The sequence below is a fragment of the Nicotiana sylvestris genome, chromosome 8 (assembly GCF_000393655.2).
Source record: "Nicotiana sylvestris chromosome 8, ASM39365v2, whole genome shotgun sequence".
NCBI classification, from domain to species: domain Eukaryota; kingdom Viridiplantae; phylum Streptophyta; class Magnoliopsida; order Solanales; family Solanaceae; genus Nicotiana; species Nicotiana sylvestris.
Window position 1 is genome coordinate 120,461,539 of NC_091064.1, and position 27,071 is coordinate 120,488,609.

The following is a 27,071-nucleotide window of genomic DNA, read 5'->3' on the forward strand; positions in this document are numbered from 1 at the left end:
TAATGTTTGCACACGCACGTCCCGTTCACTGCTAATAGCCACAGGTCCTAACATGAAATACTCACAAAACACCACGAAGCCAAACAAATGAGGGAGGGGTTGTCACCGCTACTATTGGTGAGGCCCCACCCGTAGTAAAGGAGCACAAAAAAAGGATGAAATAAAACCTTAAGCTTGTTATGAATAGTTTGTACATTGGATGCTACATTGGATGTCCATGTTGTGAATAGCTTAAAGATTAAATCTCCTACTTTATGTCCATCATCTTTTCTCTTTATGCCTATAAAAGGCTATGTAATTGCAATGGAAAGATACACACAATTTGAAGAAGAAAATCTCTTCCTTCTCTCTATCTATATTTCTTGTTCATGTTTTACTAAATTGCTTTTATTTTATAACACGTTATCAGCACGAAGCTCTAATTTTTATTTCAGCCATCATCTTGAAGTACGAAGATAACCAAGTTCATCGTTGAACTACAAAATATTGAATACCTAAAATCAGAAAATAAGCGGGTTGAATCAAGAAGAAACATATGTAAGTTTACAGTTTACTAATTTTCATTTATTGAACTTGAAAATTTTCCAAAGCTTTCCAGGATGTGATTCTTCTCTGTAAAATATGTGAGATATGTTTCCTTCACTTAATCTTCTTAGCCTAACAAGTATATGCGGTCCGCTTTGGAACTCTTATATCATCATTTATTAATAATATTCTTAGTTACATTGATTTTTAATAATAGCTAAGCTTTTCATATGTAAGCTTTCAAAACAGAACTTGCTTACTATGGTTTGAATATTCAGTTTTTTTAGTACTTTAATTTTTGTTTGAATTTTTCATCAATTTGGATTTCTTTTGAACCTCTCTGATCACTTTAAACTATTTTAGTCTTTGTGTAATTGAAATAGCTTGATCAAGTGTGTTGACTTATTCAATAAATACTGAACATGCATACATTTTTAATTTGGCTACTAATATATCATGTAAACGCTTAGTGATTATTTTTATGTGTTCTATAATATTTATCAAACACTATCATGATTTATTACAAGTTATTGGATGTAAATTTGCAGCCTATAAATATATTGATAAGTTTGAAGATGTCTCTCTCTCTTTTTTAGAAAGAGGATTTTAAAATTCATTTTATTTGGAAAGTGGTAACTGACATATGTCAATGCTTAATTATGAGATTTAATTGTCAATGGATCATAATAATTTCTTAATCGATTTCTATATGGTTGTTACTACTTTGCTGATGGTTTATCACTACCTAAAATTTATTATATAATAGTTATTTAAAATTGAAAATCTTGCATTAGTAAATAACAATTGAATTATAGCAAAGTTTCATGATATACATGACTTGTAGAAGTGATTATATACTTATAACTAATCCCGACTGATGACCACAAGATTGATAATTGATATTTTTCATAAAGGCTCAAGGGTGAGTCATACTGCACTTTGGCATATTATGACAATGATTTTATGATCCATTTAAACTCTAATAGAATTTAGAAGAAATGTTCTGACTACAAACAATTGTATTTCATACAGATGTTACAAATAATTAATAAAGCTTTACGCTGATTTGAGATTTGTACACTTATCTAAGAAAGCAAATTTGATTTGCTAAGTTGCAAATTAGTTGTGTACAACTTTCTTGGCATGTTATTAAAATTAAGGCTTGAGAGTGAATCTCAATATTGTTTAGCCTATTATACCATTGATTGAGGGTAAGACATCGGGATCAAGTCCTGATGCTCCATAATAATAAGAGTTGAGTTTGGATCCCAATTTATTATGGCCTAACATGCCTTTATAGAGGTAAGACATTGGGTTTTGTGTCCCATTGTATCCTACTGATGATATAATGATGAATAAAGAGAATAAATATTATTGTGCAGTTACATGAATATGTCATTGGTCGCGTACATGTGATACGCCAAATATTATTTTGTCATGCCTTATAAAAGTTATTAAAGGCAAAATTAAAGCAAGAAATGATTTTGCTTATGATGATTTTGACCATGACAATTTATTATGATATAAGTTTCTCCGTGAAGGATACATTTACCATATGAATGGTAGATAAAATATCTTGTAGTACAAAAGTTATTAAGAGCTCCGGAAAAACTAATTTGTTACTATCCGGATGAATAAAATTATTCATGATATTGATATTGTAAAGTCTCAAAAGAAACTTTTTTGAGTTTCAAATGTATAAGTCAAAGTGTTTGGTATATTGAGACTATAAATGAAAGGAATATTGAATATCTTCATATTTCTATAATCATACCGGATAAATATGAAAGGTTACCCGATTTTCTTTCTATTTGTACTACACAAATAAAAGCATGATGATGGAATAATATGTCATAAGTAAAATAGAGGTTTACTAAAACAAATATTAGTTGGCATAACCGGTTGACCATCCTCGTTCAATTATGATGCGAAAAATTAATTGAGAATTACATTGGCATATATTGAAGAATAGAAAGATTCTTCAAGAATTATCTTGTGCTGCTTATTCTCATGATATACCAGTTAAGGTTGGGATTGAATCCCTTGATTTCTAGAACAATTAAAAGGTGATAAAGATATGGGCCCAGTCACTTGCCATGTGGACCATTTACTATAGTATGATTTTAATAGATGCAACTATATCTGGTCACATGTGCATTTGTTATCAACTTGCAGTTTGGCTTTTGCAAGATTGCTTGCTCAAGTTATTAGAGCACAGTTCCAGAATATAAATTATAACGATTTATCTTAATAATACTGGTTTAAATCCAAGTTGGTTTAGCAGAAATTGTATGCCTCCAATTATAGCTAAATCATTGGTTATGAGAACAAAACTCCCAAAAACGAAATTTGGTATGAGATGTATTATTTAATATACAACAGCACTTGTACGCATCTAGCCAAGTTATAAAAAAAATTCTCCCTATCACAATCGGTTCAGGGTCAGGAACCAAATAATTTCTATATAGAAATATAGATGTGCTATATGATTTAATTATGCCACAAAATGCACAAAGATGAGTTCCCAAAGAAGGTTGGGAAATGTGTTGGTGATCCCAACATTAGGGGGAGAAAATGGGCAGCTGAGAAAGTGATACGTGAAATGAATTATTATGAATACATCTAGATCCTCGTACAAGAAAATATGTGTCACGACCCGGATTTCCCACCATCGGGTGTCGTGATGGCGCCTACTATCGGAGCTAGGCAAGCCAAATATTTAAAACACCTTTCCTGCTTTCTTTCAAACAATATAATAAACGAGACAAAATCTAAGCGGAAGACTTTAAATCTAAAGAAACCGAAAACCAAAAGTGCGGAAGTTTGAACCAAAATGCTACCCAGAGTCTGGTGTCACTAGCTCACGGACTACTATAGAATACTACAATCAATGTTTGAAGGGAAAATACATCATGTTTGTCTGATACAAGATAAACAAATAAAAAACATGGAAAGGGACTTCGGCTTGCAAATGCCAGCTAGGCTACCTCGAGAGTCCCTGGACTGAAGATAGCTCCCAAAAGTCCTACTGATGCGGTCCGTAAGCTGCTTCCTGATCTGTGTACCAAAAATGCACAGAGTGTAGCATCAGCACAACCGACCTCATGTGCTGGTAAGTGTCTGGCCTAACCCCGGCGAAGTAGTGACGAGGCTGGACGGCGTGCCACACGATCCCATAATATCATATATAAGTGGACGGCGTGCCACACGATCCCATAATATCATATATAAGTGGACGGCGTGCCACACGATCCCATAATATCATATATAAGTGGACGGCGTGCCACACGATCCCATAATATCATATATAAGTGGACGGCGTGCCACACGATCCCATAATATCATATATAAGTGGACGGCGTGCCACACGATCCCATAATATCATATATAAGTGGACGGCGTGCCACACGATCCCATAATATCATATATAAGTGGACGGCGTGCCACACGATCCCATAATATCATATATAAGTGGACGGCGTGCCACACGATCCCATAATATCATATATAAGTGGACGGCGTGCCACACGATCCCATAATATAGATCGTAATATCTGACTTCATATAGTAGACCCCTTCAGGGGAGAATAACAACTCAATACCTTTAACCCGGCAAGGGTATAACTAACAGCCCAAAATATCCCTACAAGGGAGAATATATATATCAGTCTACACATCCCGGCAAGGGAGTATTCACAACAGATTCTCCTTTTAAATCATTCTTCCTCAATCGTTCACATTATATGAAACTTATCAAATAAACAAGGAGCTTGTGTCACATTATTCGAATTAAAAGCAATCAAGACTCACGGTCATGCTAGACTCCGGTGCATAGATAACCGTCACCATGCCTATACACCGTACTCCACATTAGCAAGTAGCAAATATCATCCTAATCCTATTCCCTCAAGCCAAAGTTAGAACAAACACTTACCTCGAATGCTCCAAACTCAACTCACGCTTCTAGTATAGCTTTACCTCTTGATTCCACCACCAATCCGCTCGAATCTAGTCATAAGTTACTTAATCACATTAATAATTACTAAATGAATCATCCCCAATGCATGAAAATAGATTTTTCAAGGTTTTTCCCAAAAAGGTCAAAAATACCCCCGGACCCACGTGGTCGAAACTCGAGGTTCGGACCAAAACCCGGTTACCCATTCCCCCATGAATCCCAATATATGATTTGTTTTTAAATCGGACCCCAAATTGAGGTCCAACTTCTCAATTTGTAGAAAACCTAGGTTCTACCCAAAACACCCAATTTTCCCCATGAAAATCTTTGATTTGAAGTTGAAATTATGTTAAAAGATGTTAAGGAATAAAGAAATTAAGTTAGAAATCACTTACCAATCGTTTTGGAGAAAAAAAGTTGTTTGGAAAATCGCCTCTTAGGTTTTGGGTTTTTGAAAAGTGAAAAATGAAGATTTTCCGAACTTGTATACCTTTCTGAGGACCTGGCGCGGACCGCACAAAAATGTGTTGCGGCCGCGCCGAGTGGGAGAAAAATTGGGGCTTCTCTGAACCCTTCCAGCGCGGACCGCACTATTTTGGTGTGCGGCCGCACTGGTTGACCTGAAACCCTAGCCCTCAGACTCAGCCACGCGGACCGCATAGAAAGGCATCGTGGCCGCGCGGCTCCAGCGCGGACCGCGCGGAAATGACCGCGGCCGTGCTGGTGTCTGCAACACCTGAACCTGCATTTTCTTAAGTCCAAGACCTCCGGGGCCCCATTCAAAACTCACCCGAGCCCTCGGGGCTCCAAACCAAACATGCACACAACCTTAAAAACATCTTACGGACTTACTCGTGCGATCAAATCGCCAAAATAACATCATATACATAGGATCAAGCCTCAAACACATGATTTTCTTTCTTCAACTTTCATAACTCAAATTCTCCATTTTTAGTCCGAAACACGTCATATGACGTCCGTTTTTAGCCAAACTTTACCGATAGTGCTTAACACATATTTAAGACTTGTACCGGGTGTCGGAACCAAAATACGAGCCCGATACCTATATTTTCTAACCCCTTTTTCATTTCAAATTTTCATATCAAATTTTAGAAAACAATTTCTTTCAAAAATTCATTTCTCGGGCTTGGGACCTTAGAATTTGATTCCGGGCACACGCCCAAGTCCCATATTTTTCTACGGACCCTCCGGGACCATCGAATCACAGGTCCGGGTCCGTTTACCCAAAATGTTGACCGAAGTCAACATTATGCATATTAATACCAAAATTCATCAAATGTTTCACATAATTCACATATTCTAACATAAAAACTTTTCGGCTACGTGCCCGAACTGCGCACGCCAATCGAGGCAACTAAAAAACGAGGTTTTCAAGGCCTCAAAAGCGCGGAACAAGGAAGAACTACGGTGATGACCCTTCGGGTCGTCACATTCTCCACCTCTAAAACAACCGTTCATCCTCGAACGGACAAAATAAAGAAGTACCTGAGTCGGGAAATAAATGAGGATAACGGCTCCGCATATCGGACTCGGACTCCCAGGTCGATGCCTCAGGAGGCTGACCTCTCCACTGAACACGCACCGAAGGAAAACTCTTCGACCTCAACTGTCGAACCTGCCGGTCTAGAATAGCCACCGGCTCCTCCTCATATGACAGATCCTTGTCCAATTGGACAGTGCTGAAATCCAACACGTGCGATGGATCTCCGCGATACTTCCGGAGCATAGATACATGAAACACGGGATGCACAGCTGACAAGCTAGGTGGCAAGGCAAGTCTATAAGCCACCTCTCCCACACGATCAAGAATCTCAAATGGACCGATGAACCTAGGGAAGCCCTTCTTCCCAAATCTCATCACGCCCTTCATATGCGATACACGGAGCAATACCCGCTCACCGACCATGAAAGCAACATCTCTGACCTTGCGGTCTGCATAACTCTTCTGTCTGGACTGAGCTGTATGAAGTCTATCCTGAATAATCCTGACCTTGTCCAAGGCCTCCTGAACCAGATTCGTACCCAATAATCGAGCCTCTCCCGGCTCAAACTATCCAACTGGAGACCGACATCGCCTACCATACAACGCCTCATACGGAGCCATCTGAATGCTGGACTAGTAGCTGTTGTTGTAGGCGAACTCTACTAAAGGCAAAAACTGGTCCCACGAGCCTCCAAAATCAATGACACAGGCTCGGAGCATGTCCTCAAGAATCTAAATAGTCCTCTCGGACTGACCGTCCGTCTGGGGATGAAATGTTGTACTCAACTCAACCTGGGTGCCCAACTCTCGCTGAACTGCTCTCCAGAAATGCGAGGTAAACTGCGTACCCCGATCCGAAATGATAGATAGTGGCACCCCATGAAGGCGAACAATCTCCCTGATATAAATCTCGGCTAACCTTTCGGACGAATAGGTGGCTGCAACAGGAACAAAATGCGCTGACTTGGTCAGCCTATCAACAATGACCCAAACTGCATCAAACTTTTTCCGAGTCATCGGGAGTCCAGTAACGAAATCCATCGTAATCCTCTCCCACTTCCACTCGGGAAGTGCAATCCTCTGAAATAGACCACCGGGTCTTTGATGCTCGTACTTAACCTGCTGACAATTCAAACACCGAGCCACATGCGCAACGATGTCTTTCTTCATCTTACGCCACCAATAGTGCTGCCTCAGATCCTGATACATCTTCGCGGCGCCCGGGTGAATAGAATACCGAGAACTGTGGGCCTCCGCTAAGATCAACTCTCGAATCCCATCAACATTGGGCACACAAACTCGCCCCTGCAATCTCAATACACCATCATCATCTAAGGTTACTTTCTTGGCACCTCCACGCTGCACCGTGTCTCTCAAGACACACAAATGGGGATCCTCAAACTGCCGCTCGCGGATACGCTCTAATAGTGAGGAACGAGCAACCGTGCAAGCTAACACTCTGCTAGGCTCAGAAATATCCAACCTCACAAGACGATTGGCCAAGGCCTGAACATCCAAAGCAAGCGATCTCTGGCTGACTGGAATATAAGCAAGACTACCCATGCTGGCGGACTTCCTGCTCAATGCATCGGCCACCACATTGGCCTTCCCCGGGTGGTATAAGATAGTAACATCATAATCCTTTAGCAACTCTAACCACCTCCTCTGCCTCAAATTCAACTCTTTCTGCTTGAACAGATACTGAAGACTCTTGTGATCAGTGTAAACCTCACACGTCACGCCATATAAGTAATGCCTCCAGATCTTCAAGGCATGAACAATGGCTGCCAACTCGAGATCATGAACCGGATAATTCTTCTCATGGATCTTCAACTGCCTTGAAGCATAGCAATGACCTTGCCTTCCTGCATCAATACTGCACCAAGCCCAATACGAGACGCATCACAATAGACCGTATATGGCCCTGAACCTGTGGGCAGAACCAATACCGGTGCCGTAGTCAGAGCCGTCTTGAGCTTCTGGAAGCTCGCCTCACACTCGTCCGACCACCTGAACTGGGCACCCTTCTGGGTCAATCTGGTCATAGGGGCTGCAATGGATGAAAACCCCTCCACGAACCGATGAGAATACTCCTCCTTAATACAAAATGGTGATATGTAGATAATGTAAATACGCATAATGCTTTGTGTAGCCTTGTGAAGCCATATGTTGGGCTTAATTACTTGCAAGTTTTGCTAGTGACCATTTTATAGGGGAAAATTGATCGGAAATTTCCATTGGAATCCACGATGATTTAAACTCCCCATAAACCCTTACATTCGAGGACGAATGTTCCTAAGGGGGGGAGGGTGTTACAACCCATATCCACATGTGTTAGTTCATGCCATATATTAGTTAACATAAATCCAAGAAGGAATTATCTTTGAGATGATAAGAAGTCAATCCTATTGGTCTTAAGTGATACAAGAGTGTATAAGGGTGATTAACCAGTATTAGAAGTTAAACGAATCAAGGATGTTGTAACTCGTATTTTCAGGTAATCTAGCGGTTCTTAATACACTCAAGAGGTCATTTATTAAGGTATTTTAATCATATAATATCCGTATCATAAGTCTTGAAGTCAAACGAGTTATGAAACAAAAGTCGACAAAAGTTATCGCAACTTAGGTTCATAATTTTACTTAAACATTAGGTCAAATGTTTCTAATCTTTTCTCATAATTTACAAGGAATTACGGGGTGATCTACTAACCAATTTAAAGATCTATGAGTCTAGTTTCCAACGCATTAAACCGTTCATCAATACGATCTCGGAGTAGAGAGATATTCGCGTTTTCGCAAGACTGCGCCAAGCACCTCTCTATGGGGCCCACTAAGGCGGTTTAAGATATTTGGACCTATATAGGATGCCTCCAACCCGTTTTAAGTCATTTCTTCTCACTATTTTCAGACCTTAGAACCCTAGGAACATCCTCTCAAGGTTCTCTCAAGATTCAAGACCCAAAAAAGGGCAAACAACACAAATCAAGTGTCGGGAATTCCGTGGCGCTAGTAAGTCTCTTGTTCTTCTTGTTGTTGCTCATTTTTGTGTCGTTCCAGCTCGTGTGGGAGGTTGTTTTAAAGGGTTTATGTTCTGTAAATACTCCCTCATGTTCTTAATATCAATCCTAGGTGATTTCAAGCCTTCTAAAGTGATTCTAGTGCCGAAAAACACTAATTGATCGCTAGTTTCGCTTTTTTGTTGTTGTGGCAGCATTGGAGGGATATTTCATGGAAATTTAAGGTCAAATTGGAGTTGTTCTTTCTGTATAAAGGTAAGGAACCTCTTACTCTATATGTATTTAAGATTATCCAAGTTGCAGCTAAGCCATTGAAGCTAGAACTTGTGAAATATATATCGAAAGGCTTGGAAGTAATGTTATTGTTTTGTGGACTGTTTTGCGTTGTTGTTGGGCTGCGTATTTTACTACTATCTTGTGGAGTTTTGGAGGAGGAAGGGTGTGGAGAAACACCATATATATGTAGGGTTATGGGCTGATAGTTATTCGTAACATTTCCAGGTTGTTTGACACGACTACGGTGGTCGTCGTATGTATGGAGTGATTAGGCTGTGTGTGAACTATTTTGGGAGGCTCAATATGTTTATTATTGATGTTGTTTGGGCTGTTTGGTGACTGTTTTGAATGGTGTGAGGTCATATATATAGGGGAGGTGCTGTCCGTTTCATCGTAAAATAGGTTGTGGTCGATACATAATAGTTATGACGCTTAAATGATAACGATAGTATCGTTTCTCTTATTGTAGACTAAGGAGTTTTGACAATTGCATAGCTTGAGATTGGGGCAGTATATACAAGGTATGTGAGGCTATCCCTTTCCTTCTTTTGCACGACTCCGATTGTACATAATGTAATGAACGATCTTCCAAGATACTCTACTCTTAGAAGCTAGCAGTACTTACATTGTTTTTCCTCTTATGGAACGATTGATGTTAATGTTGCTTCTCTTAGTCTTATGTTATCAATGTTGTTGGTACTTCCTGATTCTTATAAGGTTCATAGTGAAGAGTTAGTCCTAATAACGTGTACAGAGGATACCGACCTTATGTCACTCCGAAAGGTTTACAATGTGATTCCATGAGTCGAGCATGCATTATATATATGTATCTATTTTACTCTACCGAGCCACGCTATAGTTGGCCGGGTACAACACCTATTGTGCAACCACTGATCAGTTGGGTTTTACCGAGCTCCACGTGGCCGGGTACGATTCTACCGAGCCTATTATGGCCGGGTACGATATGATGATGATGATGCCTATAGAGGCGAATGCTTTAAAGGTTTATGTATTTATACATATGTATCATGCATTTCATGTAAGTAGCCCTCAGAGGTACTAAGATGTTACAGGTTGTATATTCTCTATCCTTGCTTACATTACTGATCGTATTTATGGTTCCTTGCCTTACATACTCAGTACTTTATTCGTACTGACGTCCTTTTATTTGTGGACGCTGCATGTCGTGCTGCAGGTCCTGATAGACAGGCAGGTGCAGCTCCCCCACCACAGTAGACTGTCCAGTTCAGCGGTGATTGGCGAGATCCCTTCTCCGGACTTGCCTTGGTCTTGGTATGCAATTTTTGTTATAGACATTATGGGTATGTCGGGGCCCTGTTCCGGCTATGTTGCAACACTTATGTTCTTTTAGAGGCTCATAGACAGGTGTCGGCTCATGTATAGTTTGGTATGCCTTGTCGGCTAGTTTTTGTTGTATAGTCTTTCATAGTAGCGTGGTAGCTCATACCTTATATGTAGTTTCTTGATTGTCTGGTCATCCCCTGCTATGTATGTTCATGCCGTCATATTTTATTGCTGGTTGTCCATGATCTAGGTCTACCATTTATATTGATCTCGTCAGCCCTAAAAGATAATAATGAAGGTTAGATGAAATGTACGTTGGTGCTCGGCAAGTGTGGTCGGGTGCTAGTCATGGCCCTTCAGTTTGGGTCGTGACAAACTTGGTATCAGAGCAAGTCTGTCCTAGGGGTTGTCTATGAGCCGTGTCTAGTAGAGTCTTGATTATGGATGTGTAGCGCGCCACATTTATAATCAGGAGGCTACATGACATCTAGGGTTGTTACCTTCTTCCTGAATCTAGATCGTGCGTAGAGTTGAGTCGTAAGTGTTCGTCTCTAATATTCACCTTGTTTTTTTTCAGTGATGCCTTCGACTAGGAAGCAAACGATTAGTAGACGGCTTGATACAGCAGCGGGAGAGGGTACCAGTCAGGTGCCCCAAGTTAGAGCAGGACAAAGTGAGGCTCAAAGTGAGATGCCCTCTCATACCTCATCTACTCCATCTCCTCCAGAGGATATTAGAAGGCACCCAGCACCTCCAGTTCCTCCGTCTGGCACTCCAGACCAGGATATGCGGAGTGCTTTGCAGTTATTGACTAGCTTGGTAGCTGCTCAGGCTCAGAGGCAGAATACAGGTGCTGCTGAGAAACCAGTTAGTACAAGAGTTCGTGATTTTATTAATTTAGACCCTCCAGTGTTTACCGGATCAGACCCCAAGGAGGACCCACAGACTTTTATTGACCAGGTTCATCGTACACTTCGGGTTATGCATGTTAGTGATACAGAGGCAGTAGAGTTGGCTTCTTATCGGCTACGGGATTTAGCGGTTCTCTGGTATGATAGTTGGGAGAGATCCAGGGGTCCGAACCCTCCTCCAGCTGTGTGGAAGGAATTTTCTGAGGCCTTTCTTCGTCACTACTTGCCAGTTGAGATACGACGAGCTAGAGCTGATAAGTTCTTGAACCTTAGACAAGGTAATATGAGTGTGCGAGAGTACAGTATGCAGTTTGATTCTTTGGCAAGGTATGCTCCCCATATGGTGGCCGAGATGAGTGATAGGGTGCATATGTTCGTGAATGGGTTGGGACCACATCTGATAAATGAGTGTACGACAGCCTCCTTGGTGGAGGGCATGGATATTTCCCGTATTCAAGCTTATGCCCAGACCCTAGAGGATCGTAAGCGCCAGCAGAGGGCAGTTAGGGAGCAGGATAGAGGCCAGCATAAGAGGGCGAGATTTGCAGGGTATTCTGATGACTTCAGAGGCCGCATCAGGCCACAGTTTTCGAGGAGTTCGGCGCCACCTGTAGCTAGTGCTCCTCCACAGTTTCAGAGGCCTCGATATGATCGATCCTATTCTGGTCCAGGTCAGAGTTCGCGGGCATCTGGCTCGCAACATCACAGGGATACTAGTCAGATGAGACCCCCAACACCACATTGTGATCAGTGCGGCAAGGCCCACTTTGGACTGTGTCGTCGAGGTTCTGATGCATGCTATTCGTGCGGGCAGCCTGGCCATATGATGCGGGATTGTCCTAATAGAGGAGGTGATGGTATGGCTCAGCCGACTGGATCTGTGTCTGGTTCTTCCTCATCAGTTCGACCTCCAGCACGGGGTTTTCAGCAGTCGACAGGTCGTGGTAGGGGTAGAGGTGCAGTGCCGAGTTCGAGTGGTGCTCAAAATCGAACCTATGCTCTAGTAGGTCGACAGGATCTCGAGTCGTCTCCAGATGTTGTTACAGGTATTATATCTGTGTTTTCTTATGATGTATATGCGTTGATTGATCCGGGATCTACATTATCATATGTTACACCCTTTGTGGCTAATAAGTTTGGCATTGAACCTGAATTGATAAGTAAACCCCTCGCGGTATCTACTCCGATAGGAGATTCTGTGATTGCTAGAAGGGTATATAGAGGTTGCACTGTGATGATTTGTAGTCGTCAAACCTCGGCAAATTTATTTGAGTTAGAAATGGTTGATTTTGATGTGATAATGGGAATGGACTGGTTGGCCTCATGCTATGCAAATGTTGACTGTCGTACGAAGATGGTTAGGTTCCAATTTCCGGGTGAACCCGTCATTGAATGGAAAGGGAACATTGCTACACCGAAAGGTAGGTTTATTTCCTATCTTAAGGCAAGGAAAATGATCTCAAAAGGTTACATTTATCATCTCGTTCGCGTTAGGGATGCGGAGGCGAAACCGCCTACTTTACAATCAATCCCTGTGGTCAACGAATTCCCAGATGTTTTCCCAGATGAACTCCCAGGCCTTCCTCCTGAAAGGGAGATTGAGTTTAGCATTGATGTGTTGCCTGACACTCAACCGATCTCTATTCCTCCATACAGAATGGCCCCGGCAGAGTTGCGAGAGTTGAAGGTGCAGTTGAAGGACTTGCTGGATAAGGGCTTTATTAGGCCTAGCACTTCACCTTGGGGTGCACCAGTCCTATTCGTGCGGAAGAAAGACGGGTCGTTACGGATGTGTATCGACTATCGACAGTTGAATAAGTCTACTATAAAGAACAAGTATCCACTTCCAAGAATTGATGACCTGTTTGACCAACTCCAGGGTGCCAAGTATTTCTCTAAGATTGATTTACGTTCAGGGTATCATCAGGTGAGGGTTAGGGAGAAGGATATTCCAAAGACGGCCTTCCGGACAAGATATGGGCACTTTGAGTTCTTGGTGATGTCGTTCGGGCTAACAAATGCCCCAGCAGCTTTTATGGATCTCATGAATACTATATTCAGGCCCTATCTTGATGTGTTCGTGATTGTATTCATTGATGACATTCTAGTGTATTCTCGTTCGGAGGCGGAACATGCGGGCCACTTGCGGATAGTATTACAGACGCTTCAGGATCGTAAGTTATATGCTAAGCTCTCCAAATGTGAATTCTGGCTGAACTCAGTAGCATTCCTTGGCCATGTGATATCTGATGAGGGTATTAGTGTCGACACTCAGAAGATCGATGCAGTAAAGAATTGGCCGAGACCTACAACACCATCAGAAGTCCGCAGCTTCCTAGGGCTAGCAGGATATTATAGGCGGTTTGTAGAAGGATTTTCCTCTATATCATCACCATTGACTAAGTTAACACAAAAAGCTACCAAATTCCAGTGGTCTGACACTTGTGAACGTAGTTTTCAGGAGCTGAAGAATCGATTGACATCTGCACCAGTGCTCACTCTTCCTGAAGGAACAAAAGGTTATGTGGTATATTGTGATGCCTCAGGTATAGGTTTGGGGTGCGTATTGATGCAGCGTGGGAATGTGATTGCTTATGCATCAAGACAATTGAAGAAGCATGAAAAGAATTATCCAACCCATGATTTGGAATTGGCTGCAGTAATATATGCTTTGAAGATATGGCGGCACTACTTATACGGCGTCCATGTTGACATCTACACAGATCACAAGAGTTTACAATACATCTTCAAGCAGAAAGAGTTGAATTTGAGGCAGCGTAGGTGGCTTGAATTATTGAAAGACTACGACGTCGAGATATTGTATCATCCCGGTAAAGCCAATGTTGTGGCAGACGCTCTCAGCCGTAAATCAATGGGAAGCTTAGTACATATTGAGGCAGGTAGATGGGGGTTGATTAAAGAGCTTCATCAGCTAGCCAATATGAGAATCAGATTGTTAGACTCTGATGATGGAGGTGTTACTGTACAGAATACATCAGAATCATCTTTGGTAGCCGAGGTAAAAGCACGACAATATGAAGATCCTATCTTAGTACGATTAAGAGAAAGCATTCAACAGTGTAAAAGTATGGCTTTTGGGATCGGAAAAGATGGGGCACTGAGATACCAGAGCCGATTGTGTGTGCCTAATGTGGCAGGGTTGCGAGAGAAGATTATGAATGAGATTCATCAATCCCGATATTCCATCCATCCCGGCTCGACAAAGATGTATCATGATGTCAAGGAGCAGTATTGGTGGGATAATATGAAGAAGTCTATTGCAAAATTTGTAGCCCAGTGTCCCAATTGTCAACAAGTAAAGATAGAACATCAGAAACCCGGTGGATTGCTTCAAAATATAGAGATTCCGACCTGGAAGTGGGAGGTGATTAATATGGACTTCATTATTGGATTACCTTGCTCTTATCATAAGTTTGACTCCATCTGGGTGATAATTGATCGACTTACAAAATGTGCCCATTTTCTGCCAGTGAAGACAACTTACACGGCTGAAGATTATGCAAAGTTGTATATCAAGGAGATTGTTAGGCTTCATGGTGTGCCCATATCTATTATATCAGACCGAGGAGCTCAATTTACGGCTAACTTTTGGAGGTCTTTCCAGAAGGGTTTAGGCACACAGGTAAATCTCAGCACTGCATTTCATCCGCAGACTGACGGACAGGCTGAACGTACCATTCAGACACTGGAAGATATGCTACGAGCATGTGTTCTAGATTTTAAGGGGAATTGGGATGATCATCTTCCACTCATAGAATTCGCCTATAACAATAGCTACCATTCCAGTATTAAAATGGCCCCATACGAGGCACTATACGGGAGGAGATGTAGATCACCAGTTGGATGGTTCGAAGTCGGTGAAACAGAATTATATGGGCCAGATTTGATTCACCAAGCTATTGAGAAGGTGAAAGTGATACAGGAGCGATTGAGGACGGCACAAAGCAGGCAAAAATCTTATTCTGATGTCCGACGTCGTGATCTAGAGTTTGAGGTTGGTGATTGGGTTTTCCTGAGGATCTCACCAATGAAGGGTATTATGCGTTTTGGGAAGAAAGGTAAGCTGAGTCCAAGGTATATCGGGCCGTATAAAATTCTTCGACGGATTGGACAGGTTGCTTATGAGTTAGAATTGCCATCCGAATTGGAATTTGTCCACCCGGTATTCCATGTATCTATGTTGAGAAAATGTATTGGAGACCCTTCTCGAGTCGTCCCTATCAAAGATGTACAAGTTACAGAGGACCTATCATATGAAAAAGTGCCAGTGGCGATATTAGATCGGCAAGTCCGCAAGCTGAGAACAAAAGATGTAGCTTCCGTCAAAGTATTGTGGAGGAACAAAAATATGGAAGAAATGACATGGGAAGCAGAAGAGGAGATGAAGTCTAAATACCCTTACTTATTCTAGAATGAAGATAACAAGGATGCTGGTGGAAGACAGGATACATTGGAAGGTGAAACGGCTCTATGAGGTAAGCAATAATTTGAGAATACTCCTCCTTAATACAAAATGGTGATATGTAGATAATGTAAATACGCATAATGCTTTGTGTAGCCTTGTGAAGCCATATGTTGGGCTTAATTACTTGCAAGTTTTGCTAGTGACCATTTTATAGGGGAAAATTGATCGGAAATTTCCATTGGAATCCACGATGATTTAAACTCCCCATAAACCCTTACATTCGAGGACGAATGTTCCTAAGGGGGGAGGGTGTTACAACCCATATCCACATGTGTTAGTTCATGCCATATATTAGTTAACATAAATCTAAGAAGGAATTATCTTTGAGATGATAAGAAGTCAATCCTATTGGTCTTAAGTGATACAAGAGTGTATAAGGGTGATTAACCAGTATTAGAAGTTAAATGAATCAAGGATGTTGTAACTCGTATTTTCAGGTAATCTAGCAGTGCTTAATACACTCAAGAGGTCATTTATTAAGGTATTTTAATCATATAATATCCGTATCATAAGTCTTGAAGTCAAACGAGTTATGAAACAAAAGTCGACAAAAGTTGTCGCAACTTAGGTTCATAATTTTACTTAAACATTAGGTCAAATGTTTCTAATCTTTTCTCATAATTTACAAGGAATTACGGGGTGATCTACCAACCAAATTAAAGATCTATGAGTCTAGTTTCCAACGCATTAAACTGTACATCGATACGATCTCGGAATAGAGAGATATCCGCGTTTTTGCGAGACTGCGCCAAGCACCTCTCTATGGGGCCCACTAAGGCGGTTTAAGATATTTGGACCTATATAGGATGACTCCAACCCGTTTTAAGTCATTTCTTTTCACTATTTTCAGACCTTAGAACCCTAGGAACATCCTCTCAAGGTTCTCTCAAGATTCAAGACCCAAAAAAGGGCAAACAACACAAATCAAGTGTCGGGAATTCCGTGGCGCTAGTAAGTCTCTTGTTCTTCTTGTTGTTGCTCATTTTTGTGTCGTTCCAGCTCGTGTGGGAGGTTGTTTTAAAGGGTTTATGTTCTGTAAATACTCCCTCATGTTCTTAATATCAATCCTAGGTGATTTCAAGCCTTCTAAAGTGATTCTAGTGCCGAAAAACACTAATTGATCGCTAGTTTCGCTTTTTTGTTGTTGTGGCAGCATTGGAGGGATATTTCATGGAAATTTAAGGTCAAATTGGAGTTGTTCTTTCTGTATAAAGGTAAGGAACCTCTTACTCTATATGTATTTAAGATTATCCAAGTTGCAGCTAAGCCATTGAAGCTAGAACTTGTGAAATATATATCGAAAGGCTTGGAAGTAATGTTATTGTTTTGTGGACTGTTTTGCGTTGTTGTTGGGCTGCGTATTTTACTACTATCTTGTGGAGTTTTGGAGGAGGAAGGGTGTGGAGAAACACCATATATATGTAGGGTTATGGGCTGATAGTTATTCGTAACATTTCCAGGTTGTTTGACACGACTACGGTGGTCGTCGTATGTATGGAGTGATTAGGCTGTGTGTGGACTATTTTGGGAGGCTCAATATGTTTATTATTGATGTTGTTTGGGCTGTTTGGTGACTGTTTTGAATGGTGTGAGGTCATATATATAGGGGAGGTGCTGTCCGTTTCATCGTAAAATAGGTTGTGGTCGATACATAATAGTTATGACGCTTAAATGATAACGATAGTATCGTTTCTCTTATTGTAGACTAAGGAGTTTTGACAATTGCATAGCTTGAGATTGGGGCAGTATATACAAGGTATGTGAGGCTATCCCTTTCCTTCTTTTGCACGACTCCGATTGTACATAATGTAATGAACGATCTTCCAAGATACTCTACTCTTAGAAGCTAGCAGTACTTACATTGTTTTCCCTCTTATGGAACGATTGATGTTAATGTTGCTTCTCTTAGTCTTATGTTATCAATGTTGTTGGTACTTCCTGATTCTTATAAGGTTCATAGTGAAGAGTTAGTCCTAATAACGTGTACAGAGGATACCGACCTTACGTCACTCCGAAAGGTTTAGAATGTGATTCCATGAGTCGAGCATGCATTATATATATGTATCTATTTTACTCTACCGAGCCACGCTATAGTTGGCCGGGTACGGCACCTATTGTGCAACCACTGATCAGTTGGGTTTTACCGAGCTCCACGTGGCCGGGTACGATTCTACCGAGCCTATTATGGCCGGGTACGATATGATGATGATGATGCCCATAGAGGCGAATGCTTTAAAGGTTTATGTATTTATACATATGTATCATGCATTTCATGTAAGTAGCCCTCAGAGGTACTAAGATGTTACAGGTTGTATATTCTCTATCCTTGCTTACATTACTGATCGTATTTATGGTTCCTTGCCTTACATACTCAGTACTTTATTCGTACTGACGTCCTTTTATTTGTGGACGCTGCATGTCGTGCTGCAGGTCCTGATAGACAGGCAGGTGCAGCTCCCCCACCACAGTAGACTGTCCAGTTCAGCGGTGATTGGCGAGATCCCTTCTCCGGACTTGCCTTGGTCTTGGTATGCAATTTTTGTTATAGACATTATGGGTATGTCGGGGCCCTGTTCCGGCTATGTTGCAACACTTATGTTCTTTTAGAGGCTCATAGACAGGTGTCGGCTCATGTATAGTTTGGTATGCCTTGTCGGCTAGTTTTTGTTGTATAGTCTTTCATAGTAGCGTGGTAGCTCATACCTTATATGTAGTTTCTTGATTGTCTGGTCATCCCTTGCTATGTATGTTCATGCCGTCATATTTTATTGCTGGTTGTCCATGATCTAGGTCTACCATTTATATTGATCTCGTCAGCCCTAAAAGATAATAATGAAGGTTAGATGAAATGTGCGTTGGTGCTCGGCAAGTGTGGTCGGGTGCTAGTCATGGCCCTTCAGTTTGGGTCGTGACATGAAGACTATCACGAACAAGTCCAAATAAGGTCTGAACACTCGGTTCATCAACTCCATGAACGTTGCTGGGGCATTAGTCAATCCAAATGACATGACCAAAAACTCATAGTGCCCATACCGAGTGCGAAATGCTGTCATAGGGACATCAGATGCCCTAATCCTCAGTTGGTGGTAGCCAGATCTCAAATCTATCTTTGAAAACACCCTCGCACCCTGAAGCTGGTCGAATAAATCATCGATCCTCGACAGTGGATACTTATTCTTAATTGTAACCTTATTCAATTGCCGGTAATCGATGCACATTCTCATCGAACCATCTTTTTTCTTAACAAACAACACCGGCGCACCCCAAGGCGAAACACTGGGTCTAATGAAACCTTTCTCAAGCAAATCCTGTAGCTGTTCCTTTAACTCTTTCAACTCTGGCTGGGCCATACGATATGGCGGGATAAAAATGGGCTGAGTTCCCGGGGCCAAATCAATACAAAAGTCGATATCCCTGTCGGGCGGCATACCCGACAAGTCTGAAGGGAAAACCTCAGGAAACTCCCGAACAACGGGCACAGAATCAATAGAAGGGGCCTCTATGCTAGAATCGCGAACATACACCAAGTAGGCCAAACATCCCTTCTCAACCATACGCCGAGATTTCACATACGAGATAACACTGCGGGTACGATGACCAGAAGTCCCCCTCCACTCTAAATGGGGTAAATCCAGTAAGGCTAAGGTTACGGTCTTGGCATGGCAATCCAAGATAGCATGCTACGGGGATAACCAATCCATCCCCAATATAACATCGAAGTCGACCATGTCCAAAAGCAACAAATCAATACGGGTCTCAAGACCCCCAAACACTACGATACAAGAACGATGAACTTGGTCGACCACAATAGAATCACCCACCGGTGTTGACACATAAACAGGAATACTCAACGAGTCACTAGGCATAACCGAATAGGGTGCAAAATAGGACGACACATATGAATACGTAGATCCGGGATCAAATAGCACAGAAGCATCCCTATCACCGACCAGAATGGTACCTGTAATCACAGCATCTAATGACTCAGCCTCTGGCCTGGCTGGCAAAGCATAACAATGGGGCTGAGACCCACCTCCCTGAATCATATCCCTGGGACGATCTACTGCTGGCTGACCCCTACCTCTAGCAGTCTGAGCTCCACCTCTAAGACCTCTACCTCCACCTCTATGTCCTCTACCCCCGCCTCTAGCCGGCTGGGCAGGCGGTGGGGCAACTAGTGCCTGGATCATCGGGCAAGAACCCTGTTGCTGCGAGCTGCTGGAAGCTCGAGGGCAATATCTGGCAATGTGACTCACATCGCTGCAAGTATAACAAGCCCTCGGCTGTTGAGAAAAACGAAGTGGTGGTGCACTGATAGGTGCTGATGGTGAACTGAAGAGCTGTTGGTCCGAATACTGCGGTTGAGAACCACGACCACCTGGTGTACCATGAGAAGCCTGGAGAGCTGACTGAAAGGGCCTCGAAGGATGGCCTCTACCATAAGAATCCCTACCTCCAGACGAGGTACCACTGAATCTACCAGAATGACGAGGCCTCTTATCAGACCCATGACCACCTCCCTGAGCAAATTCCATCTCTATCCGGCGGGCACCATCTGTCGCCTCCTGAAATGAAATTTCACTACCGGCACTCATGGCCATCGAACACGGATCGGCTGGGCCAACCCATCAATAAACCTCCGCACCCTCTCTCTATCGGTGGGGAGTATCACATTGGCATGACGGGCAAGATCAATGAACCGGGTCTCATACTGGGTGACCGTCATAGGACCCTACTGGAGACGCTCAAACTGCTTGCGAAGAGCTTCTCGCTAAGTAACTGGAAGAAACTTCCCCAGAAATAACTCTGAAAACTGATCCCAGGTCAATGATGGCGACCCTGCTGTCTTGGCTAAACAGAAATCCCTCCACCAAGTCTTGGCGGGTGCCAGGCGAAAAGTGGCGAAGTTGACCCCATTGGTCTCTACAATGCCCATAGTCCGTAGAACCTCATGACAGCTGAATATGAAATCCTGAGCATCCTCTGAGGGGGTGTCACTATATGTGGCTGTGAAGAGCTTGGTGAAACTATCAAGCCTCTACAAAGCATCCGCGGACATAGCCGCACCATCGCTAGACTGAGCCGCAATACCTGGCTGGGCTGCCACAGCTGGCTGAACTGCCATGGCTAGCTAAACTGCTAGAACCTGAGCCTGAGGAGCTACCGGCTCTGGAGTACGAGTATCAGGAGTCTGAACTCCTCCCCCAGCCTGAGATGTGGCTGGAGCTATGGGAAGCAAACCCGCTCTAGAAATGCCCTCCAAAAAGCCTACCAGTCGGACCAAAGCGTCCTGAAGCACTGGAGTGGCTATGAAACCCTCTGGGACCTGAGCTGGGCCCACTGGAACAGCTGGGGCCGGAACCTCCTCCTCAAAATTGACCTGAGGCTCCGTCACTAGAAATGTTGCTCGGGGCTGAGCTTTGCCCCGGCCTCGGCCTCGCCCTCTGCCTCTAATAGGGGCTGCTGCTGGGGGCTCAGGCTGTTGCGCGGTAGAAGAGGAAGCAAGTGTCCTCGCCATCTGCGAAAGAACAGAGTGGAAAGACAATCAGTACTTGAGAAACAGAATCGCACGACAAGAATGAACAAGGTGAAGTTTTCCTAACTCAGTAGCCTCTGCGGGATAAATACAGACGTCTCCGTACCGATCCCTCAGACTCTACTGAGCTTGTCCGTGAGTTGTGAGACCTAAGTAACCTAGGGCTCTGATACCAACTTGTCACGACCCGGATTTCCCACCATCGGGTGTCGTGATGGCGCCTACTATCGGAGCTAGGCAAGCCAAATATTTAAAACACCTTTCCTGCTTTCTTTCAAACAATATAATAAACGAGACAAAATCTAAGCGGAAGACTTTAAATCTAAAGCAACTGAAAACCAAAAGTGCGGAAGTTTGAACCAAAATGCTACCCAGAGTCTGGTGTCACTAGCTCACGGACTACTACAGAATACTACAATCAATGTCTGAAGGGAAAATACATCATGTTTGTCTGATACAAGATAAACAAACAAAAAACATGGAAAGGGACTTCGGCCTGCGAACGCCAGCTAGGCTACCTCGAGAGTCCCTAGACTGAAGATAGCTCCCAAAAGTCCTACTGCTGCGGTCCGTAAGCTGCTCCCTGATCTGTGCACCAAAAATGCATAGAGTGTAGCATCGGCACAACCGACCCCATGTGCTGGTAAGTGCCTGGCCTAACCCCGGCGAAGTAGTGACGAGGCTAGACAGTACCTACCACAATTAACCTGTACAAATATATATACAACAAGTGCAAGAAAACAATAAAAAGATAATACAAAGTAAAACTGTGAGGGGACATGCTATCGGGGAGTAACAGATAAAAATGAAATATCGGAAATAAACAGAAGAAACTCCGGTTTCCATGATATATATATATATATATAAGTGGACGGCGTGCCATACGATCCCATAATATCATATATAAGTGGACGGCGTGCCACACGATCCCATAATATCATATATAAGTGGACGGCGTGCCACACGATCCCATAATATCATATATAAGTGGACGGCTTGCCACACGATCCCATAATATCATATATAAGTGGACGGCGTGCCACACGATCCCATAATATCATATATAAGTGGACGGCGTGCCACACGATCCCATAATATCATATATAAATGTACGGCGTGCCACACGATCCCATAATATCATATATAAGTGTACGGCATGCCACACGATCCCATAATATCATATATAAGTGGATGGCGTGCCACACGATCCCATAATATCATATATAAGTGGACGGCGTGACACACGATCCCATAATATAGATCGTAATATCTGACTTCATATAGTAGACCCCTTCAGGGGAGAATAACAACTCAATACCTTTAACCCGGCAAGGGTACAACTAACAGCCCAAAATATCCCCATAAGGGAGAATATATATATATCAGTCTACACATCCAGGCAAGGGAGTATTCACAACACATTCTCCTTTTAAACCATTCTTCCTCAACCGTTCACATTATATGAAACTTATCAAATAAACAAGGAGCTTGTGTCACATTATTCGAATTAAAAGCAATCAAGACTCACGATCATGCTAGACTCCGGTGCATAGATAACCGTCACCATGCCTATACACCGTACTCCACATTAGCAAGTAGTAAATATCATCCTAATCCTATTCCCTCAAGCCAAAGTTAGAACAAACACTTACCTCGAATGCTCCAAACTCAACTCACGCTTCTAGTATAGCTTTACCTCTTGATTCCACCACCAATCCGCTCGAATCTAGTCATAAGTTACTTAATCACATTAATAATTACTAAATGAATCATCCCCAATGCATGAAAATAGATTTTTCAAGGGTTTTTCCCAAAAAGGTCAAAAATACCCCCGGACCCACGTGGTCGAAACTCGAGGTTCGGACCAAAACCCGGTTACCCATTCCCCCATGAATCCCAATATATGATTTGTTTTTAAATCGGACCCCAAATTGAGGTCCAACTTCTCAATTTGTAGAAAACCTAGGTTCTACCCAAAAACTCAATTTTCCCTATGAAAATCTTTGATTTGAAGTTGAAATTATGTTAAAAGATGTTAAGGAATAAAGAAATTAAGTTAGAAATCACTTACCAATCGTTTTGGAGAAAAAAAGTTGTTTGAAAAATCGCCTCTTAGGTTTTGGGTTTTTGAAAAGTGAAAAATGAATTTTCCGAACTTGTATACCTTTCTGAGGACCTGGCGCGGACCGCACAAAAATGTGTTGCGGCTGCGCCGAGTGGGGGAAAAATTGGGGCTTCTCTGAACCCTTCCAGCGCGGACCGCACTGTTTTGGTGCGCGACCGCGCTGGTTGACCTGAAACCCTAGCCCTCAGACTCAGCCACGCGGACCGCACAGAAAGGCATTGCGGCCGTGCGGCTCCAGCGCGGACCGCGCGGAAATGACCGCGGCCGCGCTGGTGTCTGCAACACCTGAACCTGCATTTTCTTAAGTCCAAGACCTCCCGGGCCCCATTAAAAACTCACCTGAGCCCTCGGGGCTCCAAACCAAACATGCACACAACCTTAAAAACATCTTACGGACTTACTCGTGCGATCAAATCGCCAAAATAACATCATATACATAGGATCAAGCCTCAAAACATGATTTTCTTTCTTCAACTTTCATAACTCAAATTCTCCATTTTTAGTCCGAAACACGTCATATGACGTCCGTTTTTAGCCAAACTTTACCGATAGTGCTTAACACATATTTAAGACTTGTACCGGGCGTCGGAACCAAAATACGAGCCCGATACCTATATTTTCTAACCCCTTTTTCATTTCAAATTTTCATATCAAATTTCAGAAAAACAATTTCTTTCAAAAATTCATTTCTCGGGCTTGGGACCTCAGAATTTGATTCCGGGCACACGCCCAAGTCCCATATTTTTCTACGGACCCTCCGGGACCGTCGAATCACAGGTCCGGGTCCGTTTACCCAAAATATTGACCGAAGTCAACACTATGCATATTAATACCAAAATTCATCAAATATTTCACATAATTCACATATTCTAACATAAAAACTTTCCAGCTACGCGCCCGAACTACGCACGCCAATCGAGGCAACTAAAAGCGAGGTTTTCAAGGCCTCAAAGCGCGGAACAAGGAGGAACTACGGTAGTGACCCTTCGGGTCGTCACAATATGAACTTGAAGTTCAAGTGATAATTCATTTACAAATTATTGGCAGACGCTTTTGCTGACCCAAAGCTAAATGTCATATTTCAGCTGTTAATGCTCCAAATAGAATAAAGTCCATGAGGGACAGAGTCTATGGTATGCATGAAGCGTAACAGACCAATCAGTTCCAAAGATAAAACTCCTTGAAGAAGGAGAAGGGCAAATATTCAAAATGATCATAATAAGGAGACAAGTGCTCTAGAAGAGCACCACGACATAACACTTCGTAAAACCTCATGTGAGAGGCTCAGGTACCTGAAAAATAATGAGATAAAGAGATCTCAATAAGTTATGTCTTTATTGTGTAATAATTGAACCGATATAAAATGATCGTCGACGATATTGTTAACATAATGTAGCGCTCAATTATTAATATTGACGAGGATCTTGAGCTCAAATCTGTCATGACATTTGGACAGATAAATGATTGGCCAAATGAAAAATACTCAATGAAAATTGACTTCACTTGAACTAAATATAAAGTTGAACGGAGTCCCACCACCTGAAAGTATAAATCCAGTGGAGGTAAATGTGTTCTTGTGCGAAAAAGGTCAAGTCGATAGACATAAAGACGACTTGTGTCACAAGAATATTTGTAAATATCCTGGCATTGATTATATAGAGACATGTTCTCGTGTGGTGGATGTAGTCATTTAAGATTTTAATCTGGCAATACATGAAAAACTTGATATGCGTATAATGGAAATTATTGAAGGATTTAAATTGTTCAGAAGCATATAAAAGTTTTCGAGAAACTTGTTCAATAAAACTTCAGAAATCTTATACGGATTGAAACAATCAGGTCGTATGTGGTATTATCGCCTCAGTGAATATTTGCTGAAAGAAAGTTACATATATGATGTTATTTGTCCATGTATTCAGAATTTGATATACTTGTTGTTTATGTTGATGACATAAATCTTGTTGGAACTCTAGAAGAGCTCCAAAAGGTAATTGAATATCTTAAGAAAGAATTTGAGATGAAAGATCTTGAGAAGATAAAACTTTGTCTTGGTCTGCAAATTGTACATTTAGCGGACATGATCTTTATCCATCAATCTGCCTATACAGAAAGGGTCTTAAAACGCTTTTACATGGACAAAGCACACCTATTAAGTACACCAATGGTTGTTCGATCACTTGAAGTGGATAAGAATTTGTTCCTACCTCCAGAAGAGGATGAGGAATCCATTGGTCCCAAAGTACTCTATCTCAGTGCAATTGGTGCACTAATATATCTTGCTAATGCTACAAGGCCCGACATAGCATTTTTTGTTAGTTTACTAGCAAGATATAGTTCTTTCCCTACACGGATTAAGGATCCGTTCTTACCTCCAGAAGAGGATGATGGACTCTTTGGTTCTGATATACCTAAGTCTCTGTATTATACTCTTTTTCCCTTGCTCAGGTTTTTTCCCACTGGGTTTTTCCTGGTAAGGTTTTTAATGAGGCAGCTTGCAATGTATATTATTAGTGTACTCTTTTTCCTTGACTAGGATTTTTTTCCCACGGGGTTTTTCCTAGTAAGGTTTTAACGAGGCACATAATAATGAACATCCAAGGGGGAATGTTTTGAAAATATTATTGTGGATGTTCATTTATTACTCCGCTGTACATAATCTTCCTAAAGAAGATTATCCATTTAGTACTCCATTGAACTTTTCTACAAGCAACTGATGCAGGCAGGTTACAAGCAACTCAATGAAATGACTTCTAGCATCTTCTTGATTTGATGAGATTAATTTAAATCGATTTGAAATAGTGGTGGATAATATTCTCTACAAATTCAATTTTTGAGAAGATGGTATACAAGATTGGAATGCGGAGACTCGAATATTTGAAACAATATTTTCATCAGGGGGAGTAAATTACGCGATGCACTCTTTTTCCTTACTAGGGTTTTTTCCCACGGGGCTTTCCTTACAGTTTTTGATGAGGCAGCAAGCAATGCATATTATAAATAACTATGTACATCCCAATATTTTTTTTAAGTTCTTAATGAGACACATTATCTTACATGGACATCCAAGGGGGAGTGTTATGAATAGTTTGTACATTGGATGCTACATTGGATGCCCATGTTGTGAATAGCTTAAAGATTAAATCTCCTGCTTTATGTCCATCATATTTTCTCTTTATGCCTATAAAAGACTATGTAATTGCAATGGAAAGATACACACAATTTGAAGAAGAAAATCTCTTCCTTCTCTCTATCTATATTTCTTGTTCATATTTTACTAAATTGTTTTTATTTCATACATAGCTGATTTTAAAAACAGTCAATAATGAATAACAACAGCCACTTTATGATAAACTTAGTAAAATAAAAATCAGAGATCTTCATTCTCACTAAGTTCTTCACCGGAAACCCAGTTCAATAATTTGCACA